Genomic DNA, 23737 nt, shown 5'->3' with positions numbered 1-23737 from the left:
AAATGTTCAGCGATCTCTGACCTCTGGCCTCTGACCTCTGACCTTTGGGAGGATCCTTGCTTGAGGGACTTTGTAAAATGACAATGAATGGATCAATTTCAAGAGAAATGTTCTTGGATAGACATCTTCTCAAAATAAAACATAGGCTCACATAACCATATTTGGTAACAATTTTTGATTTATTCTGATTTTAGAAGATGTCTAATCTTCAACTTATCATCTTTGACAATACCTGCAAAATTACAAAAGCAAAGAACTGCAATCTTTGGTGGAGCAGCAAAAATTAAAAAAACCTACTCACATTTCAGATTATTTTTTGTTTTGTTTCTAGTATGGATGGACATCCTCCGAATGGATAAAAATCACCACCCCCTCCATCCTTCCCCAATCCAAACGACATTTTACTCAGCTGGTTTAACAATTCAATTTTATTCTTGTATAGAAGCAGCAGCAGAAAACTCAAGTCCTGCTGGGTCTGATATCATCAAAAGACAAATATCTTCCATCCTCCTACGATCCACCCTTGGTGAGACGGGAACGGGAGAGTTCGGGAAACGGTCAGGAATGTAATCCCTCATGTTTTTGCTTGCCCACGATTATTCACGTATCTCGCACACGACCGGGGGTGAACGGCGTGATTAATGAAGCGGAACCCACATAATGCTTCATCACACAAGGGTTATCTCGTCCCTGGGCAGCAAGTGATACGCCCCACTCCAACCGGCAGCGACGGCAGCGACACTCCGGAGGCAGGAATAGATGATGGTGTCAGCGCTCATGCCGTAAGGAGGTGACCTCTCCTCTTGTGAATACAGCTGCTGCCCACTAAAAGCAGCCATGACATTAAATCATTCGTTTGATATGATATTCCCAGATTACTAAGCACAGCGGACTACATGGCTCAAGGATTACATGGACTTGCATAGATACCCTGCTGATCCTCTTGGTGTTGACAATGGAGGAGAGATAACTGGTTAACAACATCTTCTTCTTCTTTTTAATGCATGTTTACAAATGCCTGTGCAGCTAAAACAATGAAACATATTTTTGATTGACCTCCAACCTTTTCTGCATTTTCATGCCAAAACACATGCTCACACAAATGCATTAATCATTATCATGAGCTTTGCATAAAGCTTAAGAATCAAAATAATTTTCATATAGTCAAATCTGTCTATAGAGGCCATCCCAGGGAAACATGAAAAATGGCAATTATTCACCTAAGGTCTTTAACATGGCTTTTTCTCTTGGAGGAAATTGCTTAATGGCTATATAAGGCAGGTGGCTACTATAGATATGTGGCTGCTGATTTCTTTTTTAATTTCAAAGTGAGAGGAGATGAAACTCTTGATGTGAGGCACCAATATGATGAGTATCAGATAGATGTCACAGCAATCATGAGAGACAGCTTTTATGTTGATATGCCCTGTACCAGAAGGCACCATGTTGAATTTTGCTACTGGCATTAAATGAATGGTTCCAGGGTGGTCAACGAGGGGTTTCAGCATGTCACTGCAACATGCGCAAATTCTTATTCAACATCCTCAACTCTTGTGCAACATCCTCAAGAATTTGCAACAAACTTTCAAAACAAAATGTTTTCAAACATGTGAAAAACATTTGCAAAACATAAGGAACATCAAACTACCTGGTACTTAGATATTTGTGTGCAAAACATGAGAGAGGACATTGAATCTAGGCAGCACAAAGAGAGATAAGCTGTGAAATATTGTGTACTACGTGCTCATGATTCTGAGCTTGCAACATGCTCAAATTTCAAGATGTGGACCACCCTCGGTTCTATTGTTAAATATTGTTACTAATAATACTGACACTGTGACACATGAAAATCTTTACAGATGCCAATATCATGTATCCAATACACACAATATATGAATTTTTTAATTTACAGCTGTCTTTATGCCTTAAATTTTAGTAAGATTGCAAAGTGCAAGGATAAAGTTGATTCCTGTACAAATAAAATCATTTTTTTTTTCTCTGCTGATCACATGGTGTGATTATCATAATACTAATGGTCAGAACAACCACACTTACTAGTACATTTGCACCCATGCTGCAGTACTAAAAGCCAGTGTGAATGGCACGGTCGCTGCTTAAGAGTGATTGTGAGCTGTGAGAAGTTCAAGGCCGTCGTCGCGGGAATTCGGCCATCATTTAGTCATTTTTCCATCCCACCCTAAGCGACCCAAATTACGTGCTCCGAGCACCCCTACTTACACCGCACAATGATGTTTAATGATGTTAGTCTCACTGATGGAGACAACTCATAGTGAAAGCCTGTCTCTCAAGTGCATTAGCAACACTGATGAAACCCATTTGATAATCTGACCAATTTTGTCACCACGAAAATGAAGTCATTTCATGGCCGACACTCTGCATTATGGGCTCCACGATCTCTTGCCCTTATTACAGTCGACAACAACCACTTTGCACCAAACAAGCTCTAATGTGTCATCATGCAACATTGTTTTATCAATTCCTATCAAACATTGCCACTATCTTTTTCTCTCTTTTCATGTTTGTTCTCATGCTCTTCAAATAATCCATGAGGCCCCTTCAAAGACTGCACATACTGAAGTAGGAAATCTGGCAGCTTTCTTCAAAGTTCCTCACATGTAGCACTGAAAACCACTCACTTTCTATCTAGAGGGTTTTATACATGATACATACATACAAGTAGAGAATCATTCTATACACAAACATATCTGGAGCAACCTTTCCATCACCTAAAGAAGACCTCCCGATGATTTCAGATTTTTAAATTTGAACAACTATACATTAGTTGTACTGAGGACAGAGTTTCACAATTTGTGATAACTGGGATAAAGAATAAGAATATTTTCAAAATTTAGAACAAATTGCAATGAACAAGGATGATGACATGGCAAAGTCACCATAATACATGAGTTGGGGCTCATGGAAGCATGGAAGCATGTGAAATTATAAAAATCGTCTGGAATGTCCCTTTAATATTTTGCTTTTACAATGAATATGATGTCTTATGCAGGATTTATCCCAGAGATCAACAGTTTGAATCAATCTAAAACAAACTTATCTGGAGCAACCTTTTCATCACCAAACATTCTGCTTGTACAATGAAGATATGTCTTGAGCAGGATTTATCCTAAGAGATCAACATTTTATCAGTCTCAAACAATATAATATCTGGAGCAATCTTTTCCCCCACCAAATACTTTGCTTGAAATGGTGATACACTCAGCATAAAAAAAGAAAGTAAACACGTTTTCCAGCTAAAACTTTTCATAGAAGATTTTTATGAAAATCATTGTGTCATATACCATATTAAAGATTATTTAATTGGCTATCAACCTGGTAGGGTTATAAAGGGGGCAACTTTATGCATGAGTGAACACCTTTGGTTTTGTCCTCCAAGGCAGAAAAGTAAGAATTGCAAAAATTGACATATTGAAATTCATTTGCAAGTGCCCTCCAAGATAGCAATAATAACAAAAGACCAATTTAACGCAATGAGAGACACGAATGAAAAAGAAGAAATAAGTTTCCGTTCCTTTGTTTCCCTTTATATTCTTAAACAAATACCTAGTGGGGAAACTGAAGGTGGAACATAAGAATTTTACTATCAATTCAAACTTAAAGGGTGTGTACAGTTCTGGTCGAGGTGAAGATTTAGCTTTTAACGTTTTGTGAGATATTCAGAAACCACTCTATGAGATGTCAAAGAGCATGCAGTTCTAAGGGGTATCAAAAGTTCACTCAATGAAAATCGGTTTTGAAATGGCTGAAATATCCAAAAACAAGGTGAAACAAAGAGATACTAATAAAGTTGGGGCATGTCGCCTTTTATTATTAACTCCTTTTTGGATATCTCAGCCATTTGAAAACCAATTTCCATCAAACAAACGTTGAATCCTTCATAAAATTACATGCTCTTTCATATTTCATAATAGACTTTTCATTATCTCACTTAGGAATGTTCAAAACATGAATCCCTACCTCAACCAGTACTGTACAGTCCCTTTAAGATGACATAAACCGTAAGCCGTAAAGGTGATAAAATCGACAGGATTTCTTCATTTCACCTTTTAATTAAGGAATTTAAGAATGCATGAGACAAATTCAAGAACCAAATATTATTTCAAATTTTCTTCAATATGAATAACGTTTCAAATTTAACCTCCTTTGTTTCAATTACTTTTTTCCTTATGTCTTTTGACTATGGCTTTGACTGAAGATTCTTCAATTTCCTCCATTATTTATTGCCTTTCTTTATCTTTAGAGGGTTTCAGAGACATTATAGAGATCATAGGTTGTTTTTTGTGAATCAATTTGCAATTTTATTGTGTTGAATATGTCTCTTGTTCTCATTGTTATTTGGAAGAGCATACACGCTTGAATAACAACCTGTCCATTTTTGCAATTTTTACTTATGTGCCTTGGAGGAGAAAAATGAATGTGTTCACTCATGCGTAAAGTTTCCCTTTTAATTGACCCGCTCGGTTGATAGCCAATTAAATTACCTTTAACATGGTATATAAAACACCATTAATAGCCAAACAGTCTATGAGAAAGATGAACTTGAAAAAGTGTTTACTTTCTTTTTTTGCTGAGTGTATGTCTTGAGTAGGATTTATCTAAATGAGATTTTTAAAAATCCAATCAAACAAACATATCTGGAGCAGCCTTTACACCATCAAATAAATTGCTTGTTATGAACTTACATATGCCTTGAGCAGGATTTAGCAAAAGAGATTAGAAAACAATTTGTACACAGGCAGGTTGGTAAAGTACTAGCTTTAAGAACATGCAAGAAAAAAAAAAGTCATACAATTGTATGGAATATTTGCTGTTTATTTTAATAGACATCATGAACCACATCCTTTTAAAAGGGCAAACAGCCACTTCTGCAGCTAGCCTATAAATCAGCATTGTAACCCACTGAATGATTTTTTTAAATCATTTATTTACAGAATTATCCATGAAAATAAAAAATTCACACTACCATCTGCACTGTTACTCTTTCCGGGGAAAAATCAGCATCAGATCACTTACATAGACTTTGTAAAATGATGGTTTAAATGCAGCAACTTTACAAATATCATTATTTTCATTTTTAACAAGAGTTAGTATTAATGCTATCAACATTTGTAATGCCAACTTGACAGCTGTCAGATTAAGAATAATGTCAAAATAGTTTCTTGACTTCTGACATTTAAGCCCTTGAGAGAAAAAGACAAACGTCAAAAGTGGAAAGGCTGCAAGGAATACAAACTAGCTTTCACACTCAACTCGGCTCTACGATTTCCATCCTAGAATAGCTGGTGATGATTGATCTTAGCTACACAAGCTCTGGCCAGACTCCTAGCCCCATTTGAGCCGCTGAAAAACCCTCGACCCCCGAATCCGCGCGATTGCTATTCAGCGCACAACCAATGCCAGCCGACTCGGGAGGGAACTCGATCGCACGGATCAGCTTCGCCGCGTGACGGAGTAGTCGCAGCTCTCCCCTCGTCACAGCAATGCGTCATGACGCTCATACTCACGACATTTCTATCCTTTTCTACTTCCTATTGCACTTTTCGGCAATGGATATGGCAAGGGAAGAACGGGTGATTTTTAACCACAGCATGTCCTTAAAGGGAAATTCAATTATGATATTATGTTGCTTTGTATGACACCAGAGAAATCAGAGAAGTAATTCAGTGAAAATTCTGGGGGAAATGAATCAGACACAAAAAAGGTCATGAGTTATAAAAGTTTAGAGAGTACGAAATTTATAAGAAAATAACAAATTGGCAACTCTGCTCTGTGTGATGTCGGTGTTGAGCAACTCTTCATTTGTTTTGTACACAAAATTTAAATGAAATGATTTTCATCTCATATATTTGGGCAGAGATAAAACATATCTGCTGAGGGGGACATGCAAAAACATATCACTTTTATTTCATACCAAGAACTGGTTTGAAGATTTTTTTTTTTCTGGAGGGGTGTAAATTGGTGAATTTTTGTGTACGCACCAAATGCAGAGCTGCAGCATATCTCAAGAGTTGCCACTTTGCCTTACTGAGTTATAACCCATTCATGGGTTTTTGTGCATCTTGATCATTTGTTATTTTCACTGATCAACTGCCATTTCTCTGTTTTTATACAAAGCACTGTCATATTAGGATGGAATTTTCCTTTATTAAACAGAGATTTTCTTTTGTTTATAGGGGGGGGGGGGGTATGTTACGCGTCAACAGGGCAATAAGTAGACATTTTTCTAGCAAAGAAAACTGCGGAAAAAATTACCATTCAAGCCAATGAAGAGACTGGATAGTAAACTTCCTTCATAGAACCTGCCTTTATTGTTTTATGTAGCTGAACACACAAACTAATATCATCTAATTGAATTTGACATGCTGTTATAGAGCAAATGGATAAGGAATTATAAAATCCAAAACATGCTGCATTGATACATACACCACACAATATAAACGAGGGTACAGTCACATGGATGATGCAAAAAGATCTAAGAAAGGCAAAATGTAATGGAAAATCAATTGGCACACTTTACTGACTATCCTGCCTGATTTTCATAAACTCTCTGACTTCAAGGAAAGTATGTTGAAGGGGTATCTGCTATATAATTTGTAGTTTTCTTCAAGTTGGCAAGTCCTACAGTATGAGTGGGTTTGTTGTCGTAATGCCGACCAGTTCCCTTTAATACCACATGTAGTATGCACTGTCAAAACCCCTAGATGCCGTGGCAGCAGTGAGTTATTTGACGCACTTGCCCAATTGTTGTGACTGTCCACATTTACAATCAAAAACATTTATATGTGAAATTCATCTCACCTGGCCAAGCACAAAAAAATTACTCGCGCTAAAATTTCTAATTTTACTGTATCACATACTTTTTGGAATGCTTTTTAGTAAAAAATTAGAGCCCTCACCGCACGACACAACCTTTGTGCTGAACTGACCTTCCAATAGCAGCTTCATAAGAAAAACAGAAAAGGATTTCAAACTGCTTAACAGAATTATTTCAGTTGATAACACATATACCTTTATCTGCAGAAGGTTAACAAAATAAACATACAAACACATACATATGGCAAAACATACAACTGTACTAGAACTTGATACGATGCAGTGGCTTGACAATTGATAGTTGTATACAATTCTATTTCTCTGACAGTATACTCACTAAATATATTCATTTTTTAAAAATCCAATTTTGCGGGTCTTCACTTTCCGAAATCAACCTATTGATGTGGTGCAGTTGGCAGGCTCTTTCCTTGCTTCAATTTCGCATCATCCCACAGGTAGGAGGATGATATCGAACTGCGGAAGAATATGACGTGATCAAGATTTTCTGATGCCAGGCAACGGAGATTCATCAATCTCACAATCAATACACTTTTGGAGGGCATATCCGATAGTTCCTTTCCAGAAAAATACAAAGTATGAGCAGATGCCCTCAAGAAAAAATTGACAGATTTCCCCCTTTGCTCTGCTCAATCTTTAATTCTTTACCTTTGTCAGCAACGAAAACACATCATATGACATATATTCTCCATCCAGCATATAAAAAACATGCAGTATTATGTGTCATTGATTTTCATTCAAATTTCCGAAATTTGATTAACTATAGAAATACTGTCTTGTTATTGATTGTGTCTTATATATATTTCCGCTTGGAAAAAGTTAAATGAGTTTTGGAATATTGACTGAATTTTTGGTCTAGATATATTATGCACATAAACACTACTGAATTACTTCAGTCTGAGAATGAACATACACATATAGTTCACATATCATGTACTTGAAATAAAATGATAAATACACTTCAGTAACAAACTTTTGAAAAGTGCTTCATAGAATACTATAAAAGCCTTCTTTCACAATCACAATTGAGTAAACTAAGGGATCAAAATACAAACACTTGAATGATTGACTTAGGTGCTACTGTTCACAAAAACTGATCACCCAATCAAATGCATAAAATTTCTACTTTGTGAATAAATCAATTTTATCAGGTTCCATGATTTCAATCATGGATATGAAGTAGCAGAACCCTCAATTCAGATCAATATGTAGCCAGATTTTCAAAGAGGAAGTGATGCTAAATTTGGCTTGTTAACTCTGTTTCAGCCAACTAAGCTGTATAATATCAGGGATGATATTGAGGTTTGTTGAAAAAAATCGGAAATCAAAATTTTCCACTGATTTTGATACATGGAAAAAGCAAAATGTGTATAGACTTGAGAAAAAAAATCTGGAATCAGATTTGAATCTACAAAATAACATGCCTGTAATATGTATATCAAGATGTTGATACTGTCTTTAAGCTGTGGTACTGGAAGGGTTAATTTAGCAGTTCAATAAGTCAAAACTATCAAAACTATGTTTTGTTTTGCTAAGAAAAAACAATAGCATTTCAACCCACATAAACTACATCTATTAGGATCTTGTTGTTGTTGGTTGAGGGTTTTTATTTTGTTTGTTTGTTTGTCAGTTTTTGTTTATTTTGTTTTTTACCAAGAGGATAGAGAAATGTACATTGTTCATTCTTAATTGAGACATACATAAATTGCATCCATTAGGATCTTGTTGTTGTTGGTTGAGGGTTTTTATTTTGTTTGTTTGTTTGTCAGTTTTTGTTTATTTTGTTTTTTACCAAGAGGATAGAGAAATGTACATTGTTCATTCTTAATTGAGACATACATAAATTGCATCCATTAGGATCTTGTTGTTGTTGGTTGAGGGTTTTTATTTTGTTTGTTTGTTTGTTTGTTTTTGTTTGGGTTTTTTTTACCAAGAGGATAGAGAAATGTACATTGTTCATTCTCAATTGAGACATGCACAATTATTTTGGGGTTGGGATGGTCAATATGACATGAAGGTATATGACATGAAGGTACACATATTCATCAGCAAAGAAGTGTTACAAGTCTTGAATGGTATAATTGTACAATTACACAAATTTATGTAGAGCACTGAATGCACAAATAAAATATACTGCCGGAAGGCTCCAGATACCACAACCTTCACCCACTCTGCCAGCCTACAAAACAAGGCTACGTTTCACAGTGTGGGTAGACACATAGCCACTTCACAGGGCAGGCTTTTCTTTTTTTTTCTCTTTTTTTTTCCAGCCTGGTGAACGCAACTGTAAACACAACCTACATGACGAGATATTGCAGTTACCTTGTTCACGAGCCATAATTTGTTTACCAGCACATTTACAGCAGCGCCAGGAGGCACAATGATGTTACAGTTGACTAGAAAAATCCAGTGAAGCAAAATGATCTTTATCTTCTCGGTTTCTATGCAATAACATATTGGTGAGACAGAGCACGGCAAATCAGCATTCATCAGGGAATTGTCCTTGTTAAGGTATTAATGTCAATATTTACAGGTGCACTCAGCTCTGTGAATACACAGACCTGCAGACACTATGAGTACGTATGGATTATTACTTTCGGCAGTGGCTGCTTGGCGTGCACCTAGGTCTTTCACTGTTCACACTAATCATGTTACATCTACAACTAGGGCACTGTTACTGATTAACTGTTTACTTTTCATTGGTGATATGAAATTATACTGCATTGCGAATTACAGGGTAGACCTGTGCTAGTAAATATCCTTTTAAATGTAATCACAAATCCATGACACTGGTGTACACAGTAATTAATGAATTTATCAATTATTTGCATCCAAATGAATTATCACTTTTAACAGGCAACAAGTCCACTCACACCAAAGAAATATTGGATCTTGGATCGCAATGCATAACTCACTTTTATTCACACATTGAGATGATCAGCAAAAATAAACATAAATTTGAAATGAAGAATTGGTTAGCTGTAGCATAAGTGCTTTAAATTTTCAAACTTCCCCGTGCCTGAGCAATGATCAGAACCTGCCCACTGTCACCTTCATAGGGCTTAAAGGTGCATAGTCCCGGTAGTGTAGAGGGCGCTGTTGATGATACTGCCGATCACCGTCAGCATTGATACGAAGATAGCCGAAGTTGAGCTGTCATCAAGAGTAATGCGCATAGGTGTTGCTAAGTAACGTTGCCTTCGTTGTCTTCTATGTGCATCGCGCAGTCTGTAGTAATGCCAAGGTGCGTGCATATGTGCTTCTTATTATGACATCACAAAAGAAATTTGCTAAAGCTGTCATCCCCCTCAGCCGAGTCATGAGCCGAACGGTGATCGGACCACTGACGACAGTAGATCGGACTTCTTCGGACTCCGGGAAGTGGGCCACAGCGTAAGCGCCAAAGAGGAGTCTATAGCATACTGTAGGTCTCTATAGGAAACATGCGCCGTGCGCCCACGTACGCATTTGACTAAAACACCGGCACCTTTAAAGCTACATATAATGGGTGAGAAAAGTCTATTTCACTTTCACTTTCCATTCATTCTGATTGAGGGATTTTTAAGCAAGGGTTAAGATGGACCAATTTTCGTATCAATGAGGATTGCCATAGTTAGTGATCACTTAAAGGTCCACACACAAGAATTTTTTTTTTAAAGATAACATTGTAAAAAGTGAACTTTTTAAAACCAATATTTTTGGAGTATGATAACAGGCCTAATGGTGGCATTTATTTGCGTAAATAAAGATAATTTCTACTCGGTATTTGGGCCTTGCCCTATGAGCTTCCCTGGAGGCAACATCACCATTACATCCCCTATCTTCATAGATGATTCCTGCCATGTTTGGTCAAGATCCAGTGGCAAAGTTTTAAAGGAGAAGATGAAAACTTGAAAAAGTTTTTTTAAAGCAGTTCAAATGGATGGTGAACAATAATCAAAATGGTTCAGATGAGTTTAAAAAGACAGTAACATTTTCAATATAATATTAATATTATACCAATTTTTATTTTATGATTGCAGGGAGCAGTTACTTAATAACCAAAATCATATTGTAAGATATCGCTTTCAAGGGGTAAGAAAGCAAACAAAAGCAACAGAAATATAGAATCTATATATGTTTACAAAGCTAACTTGAATACCTATAGGATCCAAGAAATGAGAGATAATCAGGAAGTACAGGGAGCAAATATATTGTTTGACACAAAAGAAACTGATACCAGAAAAAAAAAATGCACTAATGCACAAAAGCTCACAAACCACACTATTACATGGGGGGAAAAAAAATCATAATAATACATGCACAATCAATCTGAATGAGGAAATATTTGTATTAAACCCAAATTAGGGTTATTGTACGTGCAATAGGAAAGCCATACCTAGCAGGGTTCATTTATTAGCTCCACATTCGTCACGGGGGCCAAAAAGTACATGCCTTAATGGCTGCTAATACGCCTTAATGACAACACAGGTCTGAAGATACGGTAGCATCACAGTGATTTCGAATGCCTTTCACAGATCCCATCCCATATTAGATGTTATCCTATTCAGACAACATAATGGGTGAATGCCGATGAGGGATGTGCAAGCCCATTTTCATATCTATGCTACCTGGAATTTCATTTTTATTAGTCTCTTGTTCAGTCTTTCATTTGTTTTATCAGGACATGAGATTAACCCGTTGAGGACAAGTCCCGAGAATACTAGGCAGGTGTCTATGGGAAATGCATGCTATAGCAAAATAAGTCCGTCCTAAATGGATTAAACTGTCGGCGTGACCATTTCTGATTCGCAGGCATGAAATTTTCTTGAGTTGCCTCTTACATTCAATGCGTATAGTGTAAACAAAAACTTTCACGTGCCTTTTAATTTCACGAATCTTGGCTCTCGCGAAATTCAAGAAATTAAAATGCATGCGAACATTCCTCATTTTACAGTATGTTGAGGTTCCTTCCTGCAAATTGCTACAAGAAACTTTCTAGTGCCGAAAAGTCACATTCCATTGTTTAATTTTTTGGAAGAAATTCCAGATGGCTTACTGGTTGTTGCAAAACTACTAATTTGCAATTACTCTAATGTCACTGGTCTCATTTCTCTTTCTTGTTAGTGTGAATAGCCATAAAATGCAATGTTTATGAGTGCACACACATAGTATAGAGACACACCCAAACATACTGTACACACTTAGACACTCACACCCACACTTGGCATTTAATCTAGCACACTGATACAATATACATTATTGTAGAAGTAATGTGTATTCTCAGTTTACTGAACAAAGTTCAAATTACAAGGTTCACAACACAGTCCAGCTGCTATTTCAGAGTCCTTTGAAGAGAATGTTCATATGCCACATTTTCATGCTGTACCAACAACTGATGTAGCAAGGAGCAAGGGGTACACACATGGTCTGCATTAAAATGGAATTTCTTCTGACTGCCATTAAAACAAACTCTCACAAGACATTAACATCATTTATAATTACTTTGTAAACATGGCGATTGCAGCATACAGTGTACATTCAACTCCTTATGTCAGGTGGGTGTGCATAATGGAATGTCACCCACTGACATTAACTGTCCTCCTTCATGCAATATGAGACGAACATGCTGTACCAACAACTGATGTAGCAAGGAGCAAGGGGTACACACATGGTCTGCATTAAAATGGAATTTCTTCTGACTGCCATTAAAACAAACTCTCACAAGACATTAACATCATTTATAATTACTTTGTAAACATGGCGATTGCAGCATACAGTGTACATTCAACTCCTTATGTCAGGTGGGTGTGCATAATGGAATGTCACCCACTGACATTAACTGTCCTCCTTCATGCAATATGAGACGAACAGAGCCATGATACCCGGCCTATTGCAAATCTAAACTGCCATCCAACAATGAGAAAGCCGTGTGACATGACACAAATCTGTCCAATATTCTCATAACATCAAGATGACACAAAGTATTTTGTTACCAGAGAACCTATCATGAATGTATAATCCCCAATATTTCTTGCTCGGTTCATGTCAGTCATCATCTTTGTTATAAAAGGCAAGCATTTTGGTTTAGTCACTTGCCTGACAAGACACATGTGGGTTTGTGTAGCAGTAGTATAAACCACATGATATATAGCCTGAAGACAAATGAGGGCCACCCGAAAAAAAGATAAATAATTAAAATAAACAAACAAACAAACACATAGATAAATAAATAAATGAATGAATAAATAAATAAATAAATACATAAATACATATGTCATTCCAGAACAACAACAAAGATACAATATCTATTATCAATTATGTGGTTAATTCTGTAGATAGCTCCTAATCATCATGTTTTTATTCTCACCTACCTGCTAAAATGTGAAAACAACTTGATTGATAATATCTAATCTGTTGCGTAATATTCATATCGTTACTCAGGGGTTTGCAGAACATTTTTTTTTTTTTTTGGGGGGGGGGGGTTGGGGTGGGGCTACAGTCTTATAGGGGTCAAGGGTCAACCCTCAGAGGGTCGTAGGTTTTGTTGTGTGTTTTGTTTTTCTGTTTCTTTTCTTTCCCCTTTCTTGAGGAGCCAAAAGTACATAATAATAATTAATCGATATCACTAACTCTACTCTTTTGGAGGTGATTTGTTGATGGGAGGAAAATCCAGGCGAACAAGTGGAATTGATACCAATCAATACCAATTAAATAAGCCACAGACCCCAACTTCTTTTTCCTCTCTCTCTCTCTCTCCATCTCTCTCCATTGACCAAAAGCAATTAGATTAAGTTTAGAGAGTATGACTTGTACAAGGTGTGGTTTGTCACTTGTAGCATTATAAATGATATCATTGAGCAGCTGTGTCAATGAAGCATACTCTTGATAGCTGTTAAGGAGGTAATTCCACCCATTAAACTATTTTCAGTCAAGAGACAAAACATATAAATAGGAATTTAGCAATTCCTATGTAAGACTATGTGCACTGGAAAGTGAAACTGTTTCACAATCACCAAAGCAGTCAAGAAATATCTTGCTACAGATAGCACACACATGAGCGAGAACTATCTTATATTGAGATTGAAGCCGACTGCTTTTGACCAAACTTTCCTCAAGAACTGTCTTGTGCTACAAGTGATTATCTCCCCCCCCCCCCTTAAAAAAAAACACAAAAAAAAACAGAACATCAGAGATTGAATGAGAGTCACACACTCTCCCTAGGCTTTCTTACATTGTGAAGGCAATTTACATGTCTTTCCACATGTTACATTTATAACCACTTGTGAATTACAAATATGTCCTGAAAGTATTTGTGTTACAGAACTAACCTAGAGCCTTGAAAATGGGCTACACAATCAGATTTACTTGAAACCAATTTGGTATTTGGAAACCAATTTCAATTCAAGTGTTGCAGTGTTTCAAGTGTTGCAATTTATTTTCAAGTGTTGCAGTTCAGACCTTCTAGAGTCTTGGATATGGGATACACAATCAGATTTACTTGAAACCAATTTGGAATTTTGAAACCAATTTCATGTCAAATTTTCTTATTAGATTAGAATCAAGATCATGTTTCAATAGGTGGCAGATACAGCCAAAGTATACTAACCTCCTGATATTTCTGGTACTAAGTCTTTTTGTGATAGATTCTGCCTTAAATCTGTGTGGAATTCCAGAAAATAATTGTGTTTGTAAATACAGTGGAATACAAGTGCTGCTTAATTGTCACTTACCGAATTTGATCTGCTGTTTGCTGTTGAGCTATTGAGCGTTGGCAATGCACTGGCGAGTTCAGGCTTCCAGTGGTCAATCCTTTGGTCAAGGGTCCTGTCTGGGAATCAGAGCACAGGAAGCTGAGATAAGAGTTTGAAATGTACACAAAGTGAAAAGAGGAAATACTATGGTCACTTCAATCTGTCATACAATTGCAGGAGTGTGCATGGCTGACTTTAATGTTGAAACACCATACGACCACAGAACAAATCCAGCAGGCTAGTAGCCCTCCCGTGCAATGTATTTACCTCCTTTCAGACACAGTAGTTTTGCACAGATTCACCTGGGTGCCTCTATTGATCACTTTACTGCGGAAAGTCTGGTGTGTGCACCTGTTCAAAATACCATTGAAAATTCATGAAAAAGACACCACTCTCACCCCTGGGATTAATCAGTGATTCAACAGAAGACACGTAAAAAGTTATCTTGTCGAATTGCTGTTCAAACTCTCAAAGAGGCATGTGCACATGTTGCATGGTAAGGTGCATATTACTGCACTAGATACATGTTAATGTCCAGACAATACCAGCTGATGTTAGGGGATCACAATTTGGCACATTTGATTATTAGTATAGTAGAAGAAGTAGTAGCAGTAGCAGTAGTTGTAGTAGTAGTAGAAGTAGTAGTAGTAGTAGTAGAAGTAGTAGTAGTAGTAGTAGCAGTAGTAGCAGTAGTTGCAGTAGTAGTAGTAGTAGTAGTAGTAGTTAGTAGTAGTAGGAACACTGTTATCATTACTATCATCACTGTTATTATCTTAAATATTCATTTCTTTCATCTTTATCATCATAGATTATTATTGCTGGTGTTATTATTAGTATACTTTTATACCCACTAATGATGACTATTACTAACTACTACTACTACTACTACCGTTGGTACTACTATTACTACTACTACTACTATTATTACTACTTCTACTACTACTATTGTACTATTACTATTACTACTACTACTACTACTACTACTACTACTACTACTACTATTACTACTACTACTACTACTACTACTACTATTACTATTACTACTACTTCTACTACTGCTATTGTACTATTACTATTACTATTACTACTACTACTACTACTACTACTACTACTTCTACTATGTACACTATTAAAAACTGCCTAATTCCTGTTTGTAGTAAAAATGATGATGATATCACCACAATTATTATTTTTTCAACAAACAAGCTCATGAGCTACAGTATCACCATACATGGTCAACCTTCCAGGCAGTGTGCAGATTTCTGGTTTTCTCATTGGCTGATTTAATGCATTAATGGGACCATGTAACCTACATCGTGAAAACAATACAAGCAAGTCATTGACCTAACTGCTCCTCTACTGCGAAGCACTTTATCTGATGCATCTTATGTGCCACTGCACTTAAAGACACATTCACGCACAGGAGTTATCAGTTTTTGCATCGCGATGCAAAAATTTACTTTTCATTTGCGATTATTTGCACATGTCATGAAAATTGCTCCTTTGCAAATGAAGCGTTTTGAATCTCCAGACTGTGCATACCTAAACAATGACTTAAGCGTGACCTCAGGCACCCTAATAAGCAGACCTCCTGTGGCGACTTGCATCAAGGAACTATTAAACTCAAGTTCTTTTTTCGTGCTGTTCACAAACACTAAAGAGCACAAATTATCGCAAGGGTTTAAAAGTATCAAGATGGCCCAGTTTTAGCATCGCGGTGCCGATCACGAGAGTTGAAACGATTCTTTGTGTCCACACACAAGAATTTACTGTTTACAAATCACAATGCAGAAATTGACTTCATATTTGGCGAGTAATAATGGGACTAATGTGTCTCTTGTTAAAGTTCAGTCACCTCAAGATTTCCTCGTAACAAGATCCAAAACCTTTGAACTATGCTTTCTTAGCACAACCGCAGACATCATAAACAAGACAAATCGTGCTGTAAAAGATACAGAAGACTGTCTGTTTACATTTTGTCTAGATGATAAAGCACATTCACAGTTCTAGCAAGGAGCTTCAAACACATGTGTTTGAAGCTCCTTGGTTCTAGTTAACTTTTCTCACACAGGCTAAACAAAGGAATACCTCTTTGTCCATGTCCTTGCGGTTTCATGAATGCAAAAGACATTACAGATTCTACAGCCGCATTGATCCTGGAAAATTCCCCTCAATATCCAATGTAATACCTGACTCAATTTCAAAAGGTAAACATTCCTCAGTTCTCCTGTGATATGCCATAACACATCAATACATTTCATATGCCCAAGCTTACATCTTTTGTGCCATTCAAATGTGGTGAGATCATGGGCTCAAATTTGTATGGTCCACTTCCTTTTTCAATATGTGCACATACATGTCAATGATGTTTCCAGTGTTGTCATTGTAGCGTCTCTCATATCTGCACATGCTATAATTTGTCATGTGCTCTCACACTAACAATGGAAATGAATACTTTGTATCCAATATTGTCTCAGTGGTTTTACATCCAATATACTCTCTGCCAAAGAACTTCAAATTAACACATTTCAGAAAGGCTTTGAATTGAATGGGCTTTTTTAATGGTTTCTGTGATGGGATTATAGCTTTGAGAAAAAATAATAATAATTAGATCACAAAAGAAAGAATAAGTAGTAATTCCTACAACAATGACGTGTCTCAGAATTTGAAAATGATTACGTCTGGGAAAATTACAGTACAGTAATGAACATACATGTATTGGTGCCTAAGATGCTAGTGATTATGTTTCCCAAAGACAATACATTCAAGATTGCTCTGCAATTTCTTTAGCTGTCATCAGTTTGGCACTTAACAAAACATATGTTTTTCAGGTGAATCTATTAAACAATCCTCAAAAAGCTTGTATGCTAAAATATAGCATTCTTACACTACTGCTTACAAAAATATGGGGAAAAACAGAAAGCAATCATTGAGTGCTGCAAAGAGTGACATAAAACAAATCAAAATATTCGCACTTGTTGGTGATTTGAAAGTTTGTTTTTGGTGAAAGTAGTTTATTAGAGATACCAACAACAACACTTTTTTTTTTCCAAATTCATGTGGACTGCCTCACTTAAAGAACAGACAGATATTGCAGTCTTATTTAGCCTGGACTATAGCAGTCATGCAGGTTAAGATTTGGTCAGTCATCAATTAAAGTCCATCAGATCCACGGAGAAAGCATTCTTAGACTCATTTCTGCCTTTTGATCAAAGCAAATCTTCCTCCATTTTCACCATCCTTTAGTTAACTACTGCTGCCATTTCAGGGCTGCCAACACTGGAAACTAGTTGAGAGTGAGACTCCCATAGGCCAATGCTATAATTTAGGAGTCAAAATGAGTGAGATCAATAGAAATGCATGCAAATGAAATAAAGTTTTAGAGTGAGAAAGGACCAGAATGCGTGAGTCTCACGCTCAATGCGTGAGAGTTGGCAGCCCTGCCATTTGAAAAAAAAAAATGAATGATAATATCTTAATACCACAAGAAATCAATTCTACAAACATCACTGGGTCTAGGCTGTGAAGGACATGCAGGACAGTCAGTAGTACAGAAAAAAATGAAAGCAAAATGCACAGAGGGAATAATACTAAACATTAGCAATTAGTAATGGACAGCCTGTTTTTCCTACTCGGATGACCTAGGATTTCCATTTTACAGCTATATGAGGCACTGTCTCCATTTAGTCCCTAGTTATATTCTGAAAAGAGGTTCATATTATTTTTAAAAATGTCATCTCCACGATAAAATATTTTCACTTCGTCTTTTCATTTAATCTTTCATATCATATTGTACTTCATCTCTAGTGGACATATTTGCAAATACATGTATGTCTAGCAACTGCATGCTTTGGAAATCTATGAACTATTTAAGCAGTATAAGCAGACTTTCAGATGTCTTTGGAGAGAGATGGTTGTAAATATTACAGAACTGCACAAAATGTTTGATGTTTATCATGCCTAAACAAAAACAAAAATCCACTTGCACAAAAAAACCAACAACTTAAGGTGTAAAAGGTACTATGATGTACTCAAATGCTCCCATGAGCTCTCAATCCTACAAAAAGGTACTGTAACTGCTTTAGCCAAATTGGTTCTCCTCTTCCTCACGACGAACACACCCTTAACCCGGAATTTCATTTTGTTTCCAAATTCCCAAGGGATTATGGGGAAAAAGGCTTTAACAAAGTCCTGGACCACTAGGATTTGCCCTTTATTAGACTTTGTCTGGATGTTGCACTTTTGTTTTATCAATTCATTGTTGTTGTTGTTGTTGTTTTTGTGGCGAGCATACTCATATGATCGTTCTAACATGGGCCGTGTAATGAGGCACTTGCCGACAAAGTGCAGCCCGACACCTCTGGTCGAGACAAAGCAAGTGTACTTTTTGTTTTCATCGCTCCAGCCATTACAAAACGCTTACACAAATGGGTTGCTCCTAAATGATTCCCATTATACACGGTAATGATTTTGTGGCACAAGATATGCTTGTGATATCATACACGTACTCGTATGATACTGCATGCTGAATGTCCTTCACGTTTAGCTCTGTTTTTTCACAACGAAATAGAAGGCGGCTTTTTAAAGGCATACATATGAGTTCCGCATGCTATCAAGAGCATGGATTGCCAATAACGTTCAAGTCATGTGCTCCTCACGCTAAATTGATCCAGCATAACATGTTTGGTCATTATTTTTGCAAACTTTGACGACAGTGTAAAGAAAATTATTGTAGTATGATGTGGTACCATGCATACTCCTTATGTTTACCTCGGAACTTTTTCAAATTCCGGTTTCATGTCTTGGGAAGGATCAGCCTTTATGAAATCCATACAAATAATAATTGTTATGCATCCAAATTTTGCCTAACTTCAAGACAAAGATTTAAGTTTGAAACCAGCAAAATAAGCCATATTTATGAGTTATATGGTAAAAGTGTTTCACCCTATATTTGCATGTGCATGGTACCAAGCAATCTAATTTACTAACTAATGAACAATTTCTTTCAAGTGACAGATGGTACACTTTTTGCGACACATTTAGTTCTTGCAGTGTCGTCTGTCTATTAGCTTTAAATAAGCCTTCCACTCACTTTGGAACATGTCATGAATGAGCGAAGAGCTGGGCTCGGCATATATACAATATTTCAATATGTGTGCAGTCTATTTCAATTGGCCATGGCTGTTGTTATGTTCAATTGCATGAATGAAAGTAACCTATGCACATGCAATATATACTGATTTGATTTTAATCTCAAGATACATTTATTCCACTAAGATCTGTCAAGATACAGGAATTTATGGGTCTAGGGCAATTACCCCGGACCCTTCCTATGACCCTAACCTTAATCCTGATCTGAACCTAATCCTAACCCTAACCCCAACTCTAATCTTTACTCTAACCTTAATATTACTAACCAGTATTTAGCTGTTGGGGGGGGGGGGGTGTAATTGTAGATTTACAGTGAAGAGTTGCAGACATACCACACTCCCATTCCTGGGAAGATGTGTCAAAGGATTTCAAAATGGCTGCCAGTTACTCACATGACATGTATGAATGACATCCTCCATGATGGGATTCTCCTATAAATAGTTTGGAGGATTTAGTATCACATCAATATTTTTACAAAGGCAACACTTTAAGTTCACCTGGAAAACATGCTTTGAATGACAGATCCAAATGTACATTATGTTACATGATTTCAAGCTTCAAGTTTATTTTCCACTTCTCATGGAAAAAAATAGAATCAATGTAAGATTTCAAAGTAGCACTACAATTGCATACATGTACAGAATAAAACAAAATCATTGAATCATTAGGATATATATCCACCTACACACAGTGCAAGTTCTATGATTTTGTGTGGGCAGTATGCGAATTTGCTTGCAATAAGCAAGAATACATCTTCTCAGAAGTATTTGATACTTTAGATACTGTTTACACAGGCGTGGGAGGGATGGATATATGTATGTATATCCACAGGCATGTGGCTTTTTAACAGCAGAGTTTGTGATTCGGTAATCACATTCTGGCCTGACTTTGCTCTGCTCTGCTCTGCTCAGCCGACGCTGGCTCATTGTCCCTTGGCGATCCAGTGAGAAATGGCGCGACACCCGCTCGCGTCACACTGGGAGTGTGGATTTTCAGACGCAAACAGATCGATGCTGGCATTGGTTTGAGCAGGAACTTCTTTAGTTTGCGAGAGCAGGTAGCAACACATCAAGAAACGTACACATGGGCTTACCTTTCCTCGCACTCATACAAAAGGTTATCATACAAATGAAAAGATGTGGCACAGCCACTCTCGGAAATGTTTTCGTCTATCTCATACATTTTGCAAAATATTCATTACAAGCATTTTAAATCTTACCACTCATTTGAAGGAAGCACTGAGAAGACCACATCCAATAATTTGATATCGATCACGGAACAACCTGCAAGGAATCCTGAAACAGTGTGAACTTCTCAATCTGTTATATCCCAAAAAGAGATATAAAGCTTTACTAAGATACATGAAAACATTCAATAGCCTGGTGTCCCAGTTTGTAGGAAGACCACTGTAAACAAATCAATGTGGAGCCATAATTTGCAAAACTGGTACTGTATATGTCATAAATTTCATAGACTGGATCTTACATTTAAGGACAATTTCTCAAGTGGTTGAGTTCCCACTTGAGAACTTTATAGAAAAAATGAGAAAAAAAGTGTTCACTTTTTAAGAGGAAAATTTGCAGTTTGTGCTGGTATGAGATGATGTTAAGCTAAGAAATCTTAAAAATATCCCTGGATAAAAGATGTGACCTGGGTAATTGGATGGTTGGTAAGCTCTACCATGTGCAGTGCTTCATCCCCAACTCATCCTGGTTATACATATGAATGCTGTTTTTTGCACTGGTCTGGCAAGCCTGATGTAGCCAAGACTGGATCCAACTTTGCTACCATGCCATCCCACAATGCATCTGGAAAGGGCCTGGCCGGGAGGCATTTGCATATTGGCCGTACCCCGAACTGAGGAAATGTTAAATTCCGAAATTGACTGGCAGAGTCCAGCATTTCAGGGATGACATACGGTAATGAAAAAAAGAAACACATACAATGCATAAGGTGCTACAAGAACTTGCCTGATTATCTGGGGCAAGTGAATTTATCATAGTCGGGCAAGTGTTTTGGAACAATCAGAAAAAAAAAAGCTTGCCTGAATTGGGCAAGAAAAAGTTTTGAAGCCACATTTTTTTCACCTTTTCCCTTCTACAAACCCACAAAGTCAACCACAGAAGCCCAAAGATAATGACTGCTTAGTGATGCAACGCACTATAACTTCATTTCTGCAACTTTCTAACACTTACATGAAGTTCGAAGCCCCAATGCAATGCAAAGCCAACATTCGATCAAACCACGTTTGTTACTATAATGTGTTTAAGCGCGCAAATCAACTTGTGCTGTTCATTCAAATGATAATGGTTATTATATTAAGTCCTTGACTTAGAAGGGAATTTCTTTATCATTTTCTATTACTGGACTATCTTTTCTGGCACGTAAAATTCATGTTCGAGCAAGTGTTCTGCAATAATGTGAAAATCTGCTTGCCTTACTGGGCGAGTGGTAAGAAAAAGTTATGTAGCACCCTGAATGCATAATCACCCCCCCCTCCCCACACACACACACATCATGAGCGGCTCACTGATTTTTAAAGGGGTGGCTGTAATCAGGGAGGTACCACCTCCTTGCTGTAATCCAGGACAATTCAGGTGTTTAAGGTTTCAAAGACATCATTGGACAGTCAAACAAATGAAAATATTATTGATGAAATCTCTTGGCAAGATGCTCCATAGTAAATGAGAGAGGCAATAAATAAGTCAGGTGCACTTTTGTATTTGTTGTTGTTTTCTTACAGAATGGCTGAAAATGGATCATATAATGAAATACACCCTTTTTGGTCTTGGATGAAAGTTGCATTTCTGTCCATATCTGATTGTAGGAATGTGTCGCGGTTATAGGAAAGGGTAAACGATCCATGGGGGATAAAAAGGAAGTGTGATTCTGTGACACCACTACTCATGTCCCGCCCATACATGTCTTGGCAAGCCAAGTACGGTACTATTATCATCTTTTGATATCAGACCCCCCCCCCCATCCTCCATGCTCCCCCCCCCCCAATAAAAAAAAAAAATAAGAAAAACTGCCATGATCCAGAATTACTGTATGAATCACCCTCCTATGATGCAAGTGGTCTGTCCAATAACTGGCTTTTCCTCACTAATCCCTTGTCCCAAAACACCTCCCATATCCACACACATTTGTCAAGAAAATTCCCATCGGGTAGAATAGAGCCTACAATTCTTAGATGCCTAGAGTCAGAGGAGCCTCCTCAGTCTTCCCTGTTATGACTTCCAAGCCTCCAATTCCACAGAGACACGTAACAGCCCTAAATGCATTCCAGTGCAAACCAAATAGATGCAGTGCACCTTCATCACTCCCATTTTCACTAAAATATCTTCCCCAACCTGCCACTGAAAAAGAGATTAAAAAAAGGGAGGCTAATGCACACGTATCATTACCTACTAAAAACGGATATGTCGCATTTCTACTTTACCTAGATTTTCCTAAGTCTGCCTTTGGCAACCCCTTTCCAGGACAGTACTTCCATTTTGCCATGGGATCAATAGGGTGGTGTTTGAAATGACTTTGATTACATACAAGGAATTTAAGTTAGTCTCACTCTGGTCAAGAAGCTAGAGGAAATATCTGGGCTAACTTTGACTGGATCACGGACATCCAAATTATGCAAATTGTTTATAAATGTTTGTCATTAACAATCACTTGTAAATTTCAATATTTTTCAGTAAAGTCATACCAATATTGTTCATTAAAATCATACTTCTACTGGATGTAGATTATGTACATGCCCTACGACTGAGTATCAATATATGACATTCCTACTCTATCTTACCTTGTTTGATACATAATGCCATTTTTGATCAACACAGACATACGTAAGGATCGATTTCTGGAGGAAAAAAAAAATGATTATACATTTTTTAGTCTCCATAACAATCCATTAACCATAACGAAACCATTCCAACGTATCTAGGGCGGCATTTACACTTAGCTTATCAAAGACCGAGACACATACA

At 37.1% G+C, this 23737-nt stretch overlaps 1 long non-coding RNA gene across 1 annotated transcript in view; it reads right to left on the bottom strand.

Annotated features, from left to right (window-relative positions):
• Window positions 1–23737, bottom strand: part of LOC139716732 (uncharacterized) — a 47477-nt gene that overhangs the window by 9258 nt on the left and 14482 nt on the right. Inside the window, exon 2 of the long non-coding RNA XR_011709917.1 lies at window positions 14583–14680. This is a non-coding gene — a long non-coding RNA (uncharacterized lncRNA). The remainder of the gene's footprint in view (window positions 1–14582; window positions 14681–23737) is intronic.

The sequence above is a fragment of the Diadema antillarum genome, unplaced genomic scaffold (genome assembly GCF_040938485.1).
Source record: "Diadema antillarum isolate AM-2024a unplaced genomic scaffold, OU_Dant_1.0 scf00000069, whole genome shotgun sequence".
Taxonomy (NCBI): domain Eukaryota; kingdom Metazoa; phylum Echinodermata; class Echinoidea; order Diadematoida; family Diadematidae; genus Diadema; species Diadema antillarum.
This window is presented reverse-complemented; position numbering and strand designations above follow the sequence as displayed.